Below are 14540 nucleotides of genomic sequence, written 5' to 3'. Positions count from 1 at the left end.
TGTACTGGAATGTGCTGTGTGTAGGGCTCCGCCCATACCTGGCCCCGTTTGTAAGCTAGCTTCAGTCTAGCCACAGTCTCCAGAAGGACGACATCTCTCTCGCTTACGTGTTTCGTTCTAAGTTAATAAAAGCCTTGTTTTGTTCTGCTACCTTCGAGTCTCGGAATTATTGAGGCACATCATGGAGGAGGGGACCGAGTGTAACATATCAAAGTTTGCAGATGATACTAAGATGGGAGGGAAAGTAGTGAGTGAGGAGGACATAAAAAACCTGCAAGGGGACATAGATGGGCTAAGTAAGTGGGCAGAGATTTGGCAGATGGAATACAATACTGGAAAGTGTGAGGTTATGCACTTTGGCAGGAAAAATCGTAGAGCAAGTTATTATCTTAAATGGCAAGAAACTGGAAAGTACTGAAGTACAAAGGGATCTGGGGGTCCTGGTGCACGAAACTCAAAAGTTTAGTATGCAGGTGCAGCAAGTGATTAAGAAGGCCAATGGAATGTTGGCTTTCATTGCTAGGGGGATAGAATATAAAAATAGGGAGGTATTGCTTCAGTTGTACAAGGTATTGGTGAGACCGCACCTGGAATACTGCGTACAGTTTTGGTGTCCATACTTAAGAAAGGACATACCTGCTCTCGAATCAGTACAACGAAGGTTCACTCGGTTAATCCTGGGGATGAGGGGATGGACATATGCGGAGAGGTTGAGTAGATTGGGACTCTACTCATTGGAGTTCAGAAGAATGAGAGGCGATCTTATTGAAACATATAAGATTGTGAAGGGGTTGGATCGGGTGGATGTGGGGAAGATGTTCCCAATGATGGGTGAAACTAGAACTAGGGGGCATAGTCTTAGAATAAGGGGCTGCTCTTTCAAAACTGAGATGAGGAGGAACTACTTCACTCAGAGGGTGGTAGGTCCATGGAATATGCTGCCCCAAAAAGCTGTGGAAGCTACATCATTACATAAATTTAAAACAGAAATAGACAGTTTCCTAGAAGTAAAGGGAATTAAGGGTTACGGGGAGCGGGCAGGAATTTGGACATGAGTCTAGGTTCGGATCGGTCATGGCCCTGTGGGTAGCGGAGCGGGCCCAGGGGCCGTGTAGCCTGATACTGCTCCTATTTCGTGTGTCTAATTCTGTTAGCTTCAGGAGATGGTTCTGTGATAGTGGATTGGCGGTTAGGATCCGATCAGCCATGATCTTATTGAATGGCGGAGCAGGCTCGAGGGGCCGATTGGCCTACTACTGCTCCTATTTCTTATGTTCTTATGAATACACCTAGTAGTGTAATGGCACCTCTATTGTTTCTCAACTCTAACCAAATAGATTCTGTCCTTGACCCCTCCAGGACATCCTCTCTCTCCAGCATTGTAATATTCTCCTTAATCAATACTGCCACCCCACCTCCTTTCTTTCCTGAACACCTTATAGCCAGGAATATTTAGTACCCAATCCTGCCCTTTTTTAAGTCAGGTCTCCGTTATCGCCACAACATCATATTCCCATGTGTCCATTTGTGCCAGCAGCTCACCAACCTTATTTACCACACTTCGTGCATTCACACATATGCACTGTAAACCTATCTTAGACCTTCTTCTATTCGCTCTTAGTCTGAACTCACCTAATACCGTGCTATTTCTTACTCTAGTGCTATCTGCCTCTCCCAATCCTTTGTGCACTTTGTTTCTCCTTTCTAATGCTACATCCTGGTGCACATCCCCCTGCCAAATTAGTTTACACCCTCCTCAACAGCACTAGCAAACCCCCCCACGAGGACATTGGTCCCAGCTCTGTTGAGGTGCAACCCGTCCGGCCTGTACAGGTCCCACCTCCCCCAACACCGGACTCAATGTCCCAGGAATCTAAAGCCCTTCCTCCTGCACCATCTCTCCAGCCACGCATTCATCTGCTCTATCCTCCTATTTCTATACTCTAGCTCGTGGCACCAGGAGTAATCCAGCGATTACTACCTTTGAGGTTCTGCTTTTTAATCTCTTTCCTAGTTCCCTAAAATCTGCCTGCAGGACCTCCTCCCTCTTTCTACCTGTTCACCCTCCCCCCCTCAGAATGTTCTGCAGCCACTCAGTGACATCCTTGAACCTGGCACCAGGGAGGCAACGTACCATCCTCGAATCACGCCTGTGGCTGCAGAAACACCTGTCTGTTCCCCTATCGAATCTCCTATCACTCCGATCTTCCTTCTCCCCCCATGTACAGCTGAGCCACCCGTGGTGCCATGGACTTGGCTCTGGCTGTACTCCCCAGAGGAACCATCGTCCTTACCAGTATTCAGTCCTAAATACTGGTTAGAGTGAGATGCACTCGGGGGACTCCTGCACTACCTGCCTGGTCCTCCTTGTCTGTCTGATGGTCACCCATTCCCTTTCTGCCTGCACACTCTTACACTGTGGGGTGACCACCTCCTGAACCATGCTATCCATGTAGCTCTCAGCCTCACGGATGCACCACAGTGACGCCAGCTGCTGCTCAAGCTTCAAAATCTGGAGCTTGAGCTCCTCCAGCTGACAACTCTTCCTGCACATGTGGTTGTCCAGGACACAGGAAGCATCCTGGAGTCCCCACATGGCACAAGATGTACATTGCACGGGACAAGGATTTTTTTTTAATCATTTCAAAATCGTCTCCTGACGCAGCCAGATTCCTCCTCAGATGGGGGTAGCATCCCAGCAACCCCACTCCCCTCAACTGGCCATCTTACTATGGCATTTCCCATATCCTTGGCATCCCCCAAACTGCTGAAGGTCCGCCCTGTGGAGGACGTGATCCTGGTGTAACTGCTGAGATCGTGCTCCTGCAGATATTATCAACCTTTAAGTGCATTGACGGAAAATGTAACTTAATATTTCAAACAATATTTATATGTATATTTTGCAATCTTGTCAAAGTGGAACTGGGAATGGCTAGTGTAGTGTCCGTGTATTGATAAAGACACTGAAGACAGGAGTTGGTTCATCGGTATTTACTAAGCAAAGTTTGGGGGGGGTTCTAACGGATGTACACAATACACAGGCTTATATAGCCCGAGTGGCAATCACCGGCACCACAGCACACATGGGCTCTTAAAGGCACATACACTACAATTCCTCCCCTTTTAGCTAACCAGTACATCATATTTTAAGTAATTAATTACATGTTATAAGCAAAATAATGTACATTGCTGTAGTTAATTAATAAGTCAGTCTCTCAGGAGGCTTCCTGACTCGGTCTGGATAACGCCTCGGGGGTGTAGTAGTTTCTGGTGGTGTAGTAGGTTCTTCTGGCAAGGCTGATTCGGCTTGAATGCCAGTGTCGGGTTCATCGGGTTCCAGTATCACCGGATCGGAGGTAGATATGGGTATCTCTACTTCATCGTTAGATGTATAGAGTGGTGGTGTAGGTTGTCCCTTTTCGGATGACTTTATGATTTGGTCAGCATGGCGCCTTATTATGCTTTCTCCGATGTCCACGGTATACATCAGCGGTCCTAGTCGTGTGCAGATAGTTCCAGGCTGCCATTTCTCGGTACGGTAGTCCCGGGCCAAAACTTGTTGACCTATCTGGAAGGTTCTAGTTGGCCTTTCATTCATGCCTTGAAATTGCCAGTTCTCCACGTCCCTTCTGATGTTGGGCTTGACCAAATCCAACCGGCATCTTAGGTTTCTATTGAAGAACATCATGGCGGGAGTTTGGTTGGTAACCATATGTGTTGCATTCCTGTATGCGAACAAGAAGTTATCCACCTTGTGCTGAAGTTTTATGTCTTCATTGCCCATGGCCTTTATGGCCTTCTTGAAGGTCTGGACAAACCTTTCAGCCAATCCATTGGTGGCGGGATGGTATGGGGCGGACGTGTAGTGCTTAACCCCATTGTTTTTTAAGAACTTCCTGAATTCTTCGGACACAAATTGCGGTCCATTATCAGAACAGATCTGTTCCGGCAGCCCATTCCTGGCAAATATGGTCCTTAATACTGTGATGGTTTGTTCCGTGGTGGTGGAGGACATCTTTATTACCTCCGGCCACTTGGAGTGTGCATCAACCGCGATTAAGAACATTGAGTCCATAAATGGACCAGCAAAGTCGATGTGTACCCTTTGCCAGGGAGGTGAGGGCCACTCCCATGGATGTGGAGGGGCTTGGGGTGGAGCGTTTTGGACCTTCTGGCATCCTAGGCAGCTCTTGGTCATTTCTTCGATGTCTCCATCGATACCTGGCCACCATACAAACGCCCTGGCTAGGTTCTTCATTTTCACTCCACCCAGCTGCCCCTCGTGAAGCTCCTTTAGAGCTTTATCCTGGAGTTTGGGTGGAATCACCACTCTGGATCCACACATCAAGGTTCCTCGGCACACTGACAGCTGTTCTCTTCTTTGCGAGAATGCTGGCAACAGTGGTTCGCCATGTGCTGGCCATCCCTTCACTGTTAAATCGTAGACCCGTGAAAGAGTCGGGTCATTTCTCATTTCCCTTTCAATGGCAGAATTTGTTACTGGTAGACATTCCACTATGGTAGAGTGGAACATCTCCATTGGGTCTACTGTAGGCACCTCTTCTACCGTTGGCAACGGTAGGCGCGATAAACCGTCAGCATTCCCATGCTGTTTTGATCCTTTGTATTCTATGTTGTATTGGTGTGCCCCTAGAAAAAGGGACCACCTCTGTAGCCTTTGCGCTGTCATAATGGGAACACCCTTTTTAGGGTTGAATATGGAGATGAGGGGTTGATGGTCAGTCAACAAGGTAAATTTTTGTCCGTGTAGGTAATGGTTGAATTTCTTCACTCCCCATACCAGGCTGAGTGCTTCCCTGTCGATTTGGGCATAGTTACGCTCAGCTGAGTTCAATGAGCGTGACGCAAAAGCTATCGGCCGTTCCGAGCCATCAGGGAATTTATGCGATAATACTGCTCCTATGCCGTAAGGGGATGCATCGCACGCCAGTCTGATTGGCAGTGATGGGTTGTAATGAGCCAAAACTTCTTTGGATGTGATTAAATCTTTGCATTTATGGAAGGCACTTTTGCAGTCTTTGTTCCATTTCCAAATTACTCCTGTTTGTAGCAGTTCATTAAGAGGGTGTAGAAGAGTTGATAAGTTCGGTAAAAACTTATGATAGTAATTTATTAATCCCAGGAACGACCTTAATTGTGAAACATTTTCAGGTGCTGGGGCTTTTATGACCGCCTCAATTTTTTCAGGGGACTTATGCAACCCTTCCTTATTTATTATGTGGCCACAATATGATTTGATTTTGGAAAAATTCACACTTGGGGCGATTTGCTCGTAGGCCCCGTTCTTTCAGCCTAGTGAGCACCTGCTCTAAATTGGCAAGGTGCTCGTTGTCGTTTTCTCCTGTTACAAGGATGTCGTCTAGGTAGCATTGAGTCCCCGGAATCCCTTGGAGGACTTGCTCCATAGCTCTTTGCCAGATAGCTGGAGCGGATGCTACTCCGAAAACCAGTCGATTGTACTGGTACAGACCTTTGTGTGCATTTATCGTGAGATATTTTTTAGAGGCCTCTTCAACCTCCATCTGTAGATATGCCTGTGCCAAGTCAATTTTGGTGAAACGTTTCCCTCCGGATAGTGAGGCGAAAATATCTTCTATCCTCGGAAGAGGATACTGTACCGTGTGAAGGACCGGGTTTACAGTCATCTTGAAGTCTCCACAGATGCGAATTTTTCTCTGTTCTTCAGATTTATCATTCTTCAATGCTTTCTTCATGACTGGGACGATGGGTGTTGCCCACTCGCTCCAATCTAGTTTAGATAATACGCCTGCCTTTTCCAAATTCTCCAGCTCTGCCTCGACTGCTGGACGAATTGCGTATGGCACCGGTCTTGCCTTAAAAAACTTGGGAATTGCTGCATCTTCCACTTTTATTGAGGCGGTGATGCCTTTCAAGGTTCCTAGTTTCTCTTGAAACACTTCCTTGGCGTTGGCCAAGATGTCTTTTAATCGTTCAGGTATGATGTCATTGTTGTGTATGTACCTTTAAGAGAATAACTGGTCTCAGACTGCAGTACTGGCAGTGACCACCCCTGTATAAAAGGTGCTAGAGAGCCTCTGTTTGTTAGTTTTCACTATTGACTTCCACCAGTAAAGACTTGTTGTTTTCACTCCTGCTGGTCCGTGTCTCAATCATTCACGGACTTAACACTGGCGACGAGTAAGAAACGAACTTACCTGCAACTCGGCAGCACCTCAGACGACGTTGTTGAAGGTCGGAGCCAGAAGAAAGAAAAAAAAGAGTCCAAAGAAACTCGAGAAACGGGCATCGACCATCAATCATTGGTTTGAAAACTTGCAGGAGAGACTGTCCAGAGCCAGGCTTGGTTCCTCGGTCTGTGGTTTCCCAGCTAGTCGGGCTAGTGGCAGGTAGTGCTCTGATCCTTCCTGGGCTGCGGCGGGCTGAAGCTCGATCGGCTGGCTTTTCAACGGGGCCGGGCAGCGAGTCGGGAAGCAAAGAGAGAGAGAGGGTGGAGCACACCGGGCGCGGCCGGTGCTTCGAAGCCGGGCAGCGTTCGGACCTAAGAGGGAGGGAAGTGTCCCAGAGGGTCCGCTCCACGACGGGAAATTAATAAAAGAAAAAGAATCAATATTTAACGCGCAAGAAACCGTGGAAAGCAGCGCTAACAACAGCGGGGAAGAAGGCAAAACGCGGGAGGCGCCATTTTGTTAAATCGGGGAAGGCGGCAAAGCGCGGGAGGTGCCATTTTAGATTTGCAAGATGCCGAAGACTGGCTGTATCACTGCTTTTGATAATACAATAGAGGACTGGACCACGTATGTGGAAAGAGTCGAGGTATATTTCGAGGCAAACGAAATAGCGGAGGGGAAAAAGGCATCGATATTGCTAAACTTAATGGGCGCTAGAACGTACGGACTATTGCGGGACCTGATTACTCCAGCCAAACCGAAGGCGAAGAGTTTTAACGAAATTGTTGCTGTCCTACAGGAACGCTTAAACCCTGCACCTGTTGATAGCAGAAAGATTTAAATTCCACAGGAGAACTCAGCACAAAGATGAGAGCAATGCTGAGTATCTTACGGAACTATGCAAGCTATCAAAGCACTGCCAGTTCGGAGCAGGACTGGCAGATACCCTACGGGACAAATTTGTCTGTGGACTCCTGAGTGAAGGAACACAGAAGAAGTTACTCTCAGAAAAAAAGCTGACGCTAGATAAGGCTTTCAGTGTGGCAGTATCGTATGAAGCAGCAGACAGGGGAGCTGCAGAAATTCAACAAAAACCACAGGAATACGGCACCCACGAAATGACACGGGGATTTGCAAAATGTTATCGCTGCGGCAGAACTAACCATGACCAGAAGGACTGCTGGTCCAATGACAAAATATGCAGACAATGCGGGAAGATTGGACACATTGCACGAGTTTGCAGGTCTGGGAAGAAGACCAGCGACAACAAAAAGGCTACTAAGGAACCGTACAAGAAAGTACAAAAGATGACGGACAGTAGTTCCGAAGACCAGATGAGCGATAGTGAATCCAGAAACAGGAGACTAAGCTGTCTCAAACTTCACAATGTAATCGCAAAAGGGGATCACCGAACCATTTGGGTCACCCACACGATAGCAGGGTCCCAAGTTAAAATGGAATTGGATACAGGATCAGCGCTAACCGTCATGAATCGACGAGACTACGAGCGGCTATTTTCACACATACCCTTGAGAGAGACATCCATCGTCTTGACGACGTATACGGGGCAAAAAGTATACCCCAGAGGAAAAATAAGGGTGCCTGTCGAATAAAACGGCAAGAAAATACGGAAATTGTATCTCTACATACTGCCAAATGGTGGACCACCGTTATTGGGACGGGAATTGATCAGGAAGATAAACTTAGATTGGCATTCCATTCATGCAATGATGGTGGATGGTAAAAAAGATGAAGACGTCACTCCTGGACGATTGTCAACAATCTTAGCTAACGCCAAAGAGGTATTTCAACAAGAATTGGGCACGCTTAAAGGCGTAACCGCCTCGATAAAAATAGAAGAGAATGCAGTTCCCAAGTTTTTCAAAGCAAGACCGGTACCATATGCAATTCGCCCAGCCGTCGAGGCAGAGCTGGAGAATCTGGAGAAGGCAGGCGTGTTGTCTAAGGTCGACTGGAGCGAGTGGGCGACACCCATCGTCTCTGTCATGAAGAAAACATTAAGCAATAAGTCCGGAGAGCCAAGGAAGATTCGCATCTGTGGGGATTTCAAGGTGACGGTGAACCCTGTCCTTCACACAGTACAATATCCTCTTCCAAGGATAGAAGACATCTTCGCCTCACTGTCTGGAGGGAAGCGTTTTACAAAAATTGACCTAGCACAAGCATATTTGCAGATGGAGGTTGAAGAGTCCTCTAGGAAGTATCTCACGATAAACACTCACAAAAAGGTCTTTACCAGTATCATCGATTGGTATTCGGAGTAGCATCGGCTCCGGCAATATGGCAAAGAGCGATGGAACAAGTCCTGCAAGGGATTCCGGGGACTCAGTGTTACTTGGACGACATCCTTGTAACAGGTGAAGATGACAGTGAACACCTTAACAACCTAGAACAGGTGCTCACTAGACTACGGGAACATGGGCTGCGAGCCAACCGCCCCAAGTGCGAATTTTTTAAGAAACAGATATCGTATTGTGGCCACGTGATTGATGAAGAGGGGTTACATAAGTCCCCTGACAAAATTGAAGCGTTTGTTAAGGCCCCAGCGCCTGAAAATGTGTCGCAACTGAGGTCATTCCTCAGATTGGTGAATTACTATCATAAGTTTTTGCCGAATTTGTCGACAATTCTGCACCCACTGAACGCCCTGCTACGAACGGGGGTAGCATGGAAATGGAACGATGATTGTAAGCGTGCTTTTCAGAAGAGTAAGGACTTAATCACTTCAAGGGAAGTATTGGCTCACTACAACCTAGCACTGCCAAACAGGCTGGCGTGTGATGCGTCTCCTTACGGCATTGGGGCGGTACTGTCACGTAAATTCCTTGATGGTTTAGAGAGGCCGATAGCTTTTGCGTCACGCTCGTTAACTTCTGCTGAGCGTAACTACGCCCAGATTGACAGAGAGGCCCTCAGCCTAGTGTGGGGGGTGAAGAAGTTCAATCACTATCTGCACGGTCAAAAATTTACTCTACTAACCGATCATCAACCTCTTGTCTCCATTTTCAACCCTCAGAAGGGCGTACCGATAATGACGGCACAACGGCTGCAGAGATGGTCCCTTTTCCTAGGGGCACACCAATATGACATCGAGTACAAAGGAACTAAACAGCATGGAAATGCTGATGGATTGTCACGCCTACCGTTGCCGACGGTGGAAGAAGAAGACCTTGCAGTGGATCCAATGGAGTTATTCCACTCGACCATAGTCGAATGTCTCCCTGTGATGACTGCAAACATAGAAAGGGAAACACGGAATGACCCGACACTATCACGGGTCTATGATTTAATGGTGAAGGGATGGCCAGCACATGGCGAACCACTGCTGCCAGCATTCTCGCCGAGAAGCGAACAGCTGTCAGTGTGCAGAGGGACCTTGATGTGTGGATCCAGAGTAGTAATTCTACCTAAGTTGACGGATAGAGTACTCAATGAGCTTCCTGAGGGTCACCTGGGTGGGGTAAAAATGAAGAACTTAGCCAGAGCATTTGTGTGGTGGCCGGGAATCGATAGAGAAATCGAAGAGATGACCAAGAGCTGTGCAGGATGCCAGAAGGTCCAAAACGCCCCACCACAAGCTCCTCTGCATCCATGGGAGTGGCCCTCATCTCCATGGCAACGGGTGCACATTGATTTTGCTGGTCCCTTCATGGACTCGATGTTTTTAATTGCGGTGGATGCACATTCAAAGTGGCCAGAGGTAATAAAAATGTCCTCAACCACCACGGAAAAAACTATCACAGTTTTGCGAACCATATTCGCCAGGAATGGGCTGCCTGAACAGATTTGCTCTGACAATGGACCACAGTTTGTGTCTGAAGAGTTCCGGAGGTTCTTAAAGAACAATGGCGTTAAGCATTACACATCTGCCCCATATCATCCAGCCACTAATGGATTGGCCGAGAGGTTTGTCCAAACATTCAAGAAGGCTATCAAGGCAATGTGTAATGAAGATATACCCCTACAACACAAGGTGGACAATTTCTTGTTTGCCTACCGGAATGCGACACGCGGTTACCAACCAAACTCCAGCCATGATGTTCTTCAATCGAAGACTACGATGCCACTTGGATTTGGTTAAGCCAAACGTCCGAAGAGATGTGGAGAACAGGCAGTTTCAGAATATGAATGGAAGGCCGACCAGGAGTTTTAAGATAGGTCAACCAGTTTTGGCCCGGGACGACCGCACTGAGAAATGGCAGCCAGGAACGATTTTGTACACGACAAGGACCTCTCATGTATACCGTGGACATTGGGGAGAGCATTGTAAGACGCCATGCTGACCAGATTCTAGAGTCACTGGAAAACGTCAACTCCACACCACGATCTGATACACCTGGTAATGAAATTGACGTTCCAATTGCAGCTACCGCAGAACCGGTAATATTGGAAGCAGATGAACCAAACAAAGACATTGATCCCGACGCAACATTGCCAGAAGAACCTGATACCCCAAAAAGGCGTTATCCAGACAGAATCAGGAAGCCTCCTCAAAGACTGAACTTATAATTGCTTAAACTTAACCAATGTATCTAGCAACAGTAATTGTGATTGTAATTCGTTATCATTTAGTTGTTAAATGAATGTTATGTACTGTTTATCTAAGAGGAGGAATTGTTGTGTATGTACCTTTAAGAGAATAACTGGTCTCAGACTGCAGTACCGGCAGTGACCACCCCTGTATAAAAGGCGCTAGAGAGCCTCTGTTTGTTAGTTTTCACTATTGACTTCCACCAGTAAAGACTTGTTGTTTTCACTCCTGCTGGTCCGTGTCTCAATCATTCACGGACTTAACAGTCATCATCATTTTTTTCCTTACTGGTCACCGTCAGTGCCTGAATGGAGTGCCAGTCTAAACGTATTTTTCTGATCCATTCACGTCCCAACAGCGGTGGACCACCACCTTGTAGAACGTATAAATACAACTTCTGTATTTCCTTGCCGTTGTATACAACAGGCACCCTTATTTTTCCTTTGGGGTATACTTTCTGCCCCGTATATGCTTTCAAGATAATGGATGTGTCTTTTAAAAGGTATATGCGGAAATAGCCGCTCGTAATCCCGTCGATTTATGACGGTCAGAGCTGATCCTGTATCTAGCTCCATTTTTACTGGGGACCCTGCTATTGTGAGGGTAACCCAAATGGTCTGGTAATCGTCTTTGGCAATTACATTATGTAATTTGAGAGAGCTTAGTCTCTTGTTCCCGGAGTCGCTATCGCTCTTCTGGTCTTCGGAGCTACTGTCCGTCATCATTTGTACCTTTCTGTGCTTTTCCTTATTGATTCTTTTCCTGTTAGTGGATTTTTTGTTTCCAGATCGGCACACACGTGGAATGTGTCCCATCTTTCCGCATCGCCTGCATGCTTTTTCCTTGAACCAGCAGTCCCTCTGGTCATGGGTGGATCTGCCGCAGCGATAACATCTCTCGAAACCCCGTGTCATTTCATGGGTGCCGAAGTCCTGTGGCCTTTGCTGTATCTCTGCAGCTCCTATTGCACTGAAAGCCTTGTCCAGTGTTAAGTTTTTCCTCAGAAGATAGCTTTTTTTGTGTTTCTACACTTAGGGAATCGCAGATGAATTTGTCTCGCAGAGAATCTGCCAGTCCTGCCTCGAATTGGCAGTGTAGGGTATCAACAATCTCCTCAAAATTCTTGTCCATCGGTTCGGCTGGAGTGATTAAGTTTCGTAACAGCTTGTATGTCTTTGCGCCCATTAGATCCAGAAGCACTGAAGCTTTTTTTTCATCTTCTATTCCATTTGCGGTGCAATATACCTCCACTCTTTCCACATGTGGTCCAATCCTCTATCTTGTTATCAAAAACATCAATATTGCCAGAATTAGGCATCTTAGAAAAGATATGGCGCTTCCCGCGCTTTTCTTTCTTTTCTGTAGAAAAGATATGGCGCTTCCCGCACTTTCCCGCCGATGACAACGCTGTTTACTGCGGTTTCCGTTTGTTTAATTTTTTTATTTACTGTTGGAGACTCGTTCCCGCCGGAGTTTTTGTCCAGGTCTGAACGCTGACCTGCTTGCCGCGCCGGCCGTCTCCCGAGTGCTCCCTCCCAGTCCGTTATTGCTTGCCTCCGATTTCGCTGCCTGTCTCAGCTGTAGAGCCAGCCGCTGGAGCCCCAGCCTGACACCCAGGAAGGATTTAGCGCAGTACCTGCCACCAGCTTGGCCAGCTGGTGAAACCACAGCTTCTCTCACTTCCTTGAGTCTTCAGGACGCCCGAGGAATCGATGTCCTTGAGGTGCTGCCGAATTGCAGGTAAGTCCGTTTCCACTTCGTCGCCACTGTAGTATCCATGTGTTGATGAAGACACTGAAGACAGGAGTTGGTTCATAGGTATTTACTAAGCAAAGTCTGGGGGGGGGGGTGGTTCTAACGGATATACACAATACACAGGCTTATATAGCCCGAGTGGCAATCACCGGCACCACAGCACACCTGGGGCTCTTAAAGGCACATACACTACAGCTAGCTGCCATTAAGATAAGTACACCATGGCTATCAGGAGGTGGTGGCAAATCTATATACAGTATTACCTGTAGGACCTGAGAATTGAAGCAGAAGACGACCAAACACTTTAAGGAATGTGGCAAGTTAAGACCACCGAACATACAATTTACCAGGTTGAAGGCCCAAGATTGGATTCTAGAAAGTGTTACCTATCAATCTGCTCCACATTTACTATAGCTCTTTCATTACACTCATAGAAACATAGAAAAATAGGAGCAGGAGTAGGCCATTCGGCCCTTCGAGCCTGCTCCGCCATTAAATCTGTTCATGGCTGATCCTCTATCTCAATACCATATTTCCGCTCCCTCCCCATACACCTTGATTCCTACCCATACCTCAGCAGGGCACATCTTCTCAGACAATGGTTAGATCTCAGCTAGAGTACTGTGTCTAATTCTGGGAACCATACTTTAGGAAGGATGTCAAGGCCTTGGAGAGGGTGCAGGGGAGATTTACTAGAATAGTACTAGGGATGAGGGACCTCAATTATGTGGCTGGACTAAAGAAGCTGGGATTGTTCTCCTTAGATCGGAGAACGTTAAGGGGAGATGTAATAGAGGTGTTGAAAATGAAGAAGGGTTTTAATAGAGTAAATAAGGAGAAACTGTTTCCACTGGCAGGAGAACTGTAACCAGAGGACACAGATTTACGATAATTGGCAAAAATAACCAGAGGGGAGATAAGGAGAATTTTTTTAATGCAGCGAGTTGTTATAATCTGAAATGCACTGCCTGAAAGGGTGGTGGAAGCAGATTTAATGGTAACTTTCAAAAGGGAATATGTTATTCAAATAATAGGTTAGTGATAGGATGCATCACCCGAAGTATTTCCCTTCATTAATACCTTAGCAACGCTGTATGTCAGGAACACCGCCACCTTCCTGGTGTCTAGTGTTGCTAAGACAGCATAGGGAGCATTTAAAAGTTAAAGTGCTATGTTGCCTGGTGCATCTGATTGAAGACTAATCAATCACACTACACAAAGCAGGAGTTTTCAAAAAACATATAATGAAAAATAATTTATTTCCTGCAGGCGGCACTGCCAATAAGCTACAATATTTCATTGTGCTGCAGTCATATTCCCCCACACCCCGCCCCGCCTCCCACCTGAGAGGAGCTACCTGGCAGCAACGGGAATATCACAGGGAACCCCCACCAACACGTTAATTAGCCTGATCCCAAAAAATCCACGAGGTTCAGGGCAGATGGAGGCAGGTGGGTGGAGGTCCTACCCCAACACACTCTCAGCTATAACGCCAGCACAGAGGTGAATCTAGACCCATGTATTGGTGTTGTAGTTTGACTGAATTTATGTTCCAGCCTGGTTGGAAATCTTTGTGGTAATTCTAACCCCCATAAACTGATGGGTTGGGGTCGGGGGAGATGTAAAAATTTTAAAATCTCAAACCCGACCACAACCTGCCCACTTCTGGGTTTAATGGAGGCGGGACAGGGGTCAGGCACCCAACCCGCTCCCAGGAGGCGGGTTGGTCACTTAAATATTATAATGAGGCTGGGAGCCTCATATTTAACCTGTTTTACAGGTTTAACCCTGGCCAGTCGGGTTTCCCGGAAACCTGGCAGCAAAAGAGAGGCGAGGACAGCTTCGGGGAAAAGGTAAGTGCCTTTGCAGTACTGCCCGTGGATCAGGAGGAGCAGGAATGTTTCCTCCTGACCCCCAAGCTTACCTGCTTCCCTGGCATTGCATCCCCCTACCAGATCATCAGACCCTCCATCCAAAGACATCCCCCCCCCCAACTCCCCCGTCCCGGGTAGGGGATCAGATCCCCCCTGGATTGGACCCTGCCTGGGATTGGACCCCTCCCC

General features: G+C 47.2%; 1 protein-coding gene across 2 annotated transcripts in view; it reads right to left on the bottom strand.

The window, feature by feature from the left end:
* Positions 1-14540, bottom strand: part of gpnmb (glycoprotein (transmembrane) nmb) — an 86701-nt gene that overhangs the window by 28583 nt on the left and 43578 nt on the right. The gene's annotated exons all lie outside the window — the stretch shown is intronic.

The sequence above is a fragment of the Somniosus microcephalus genome, chromosome 5 (assembly GCF_052327205.1).
Source record: "Somniosus microcephalus isolate GS21.2 chromosome 5, FLI_Smic_1.0, whole genome shotgun sequence".
Taxonomy (NCBI): Eukaryota; Metazoa; Chordata; class Chondrichthyes; order Squaliformes; family Somniosidae; genus Somniosus; species Somniosus microcephalus.
The sequence above is the reverse complement of the archived record's forward strand: the minus strand, read 5'-3'. Positions and strand labels throughout refer to the sequence as shown.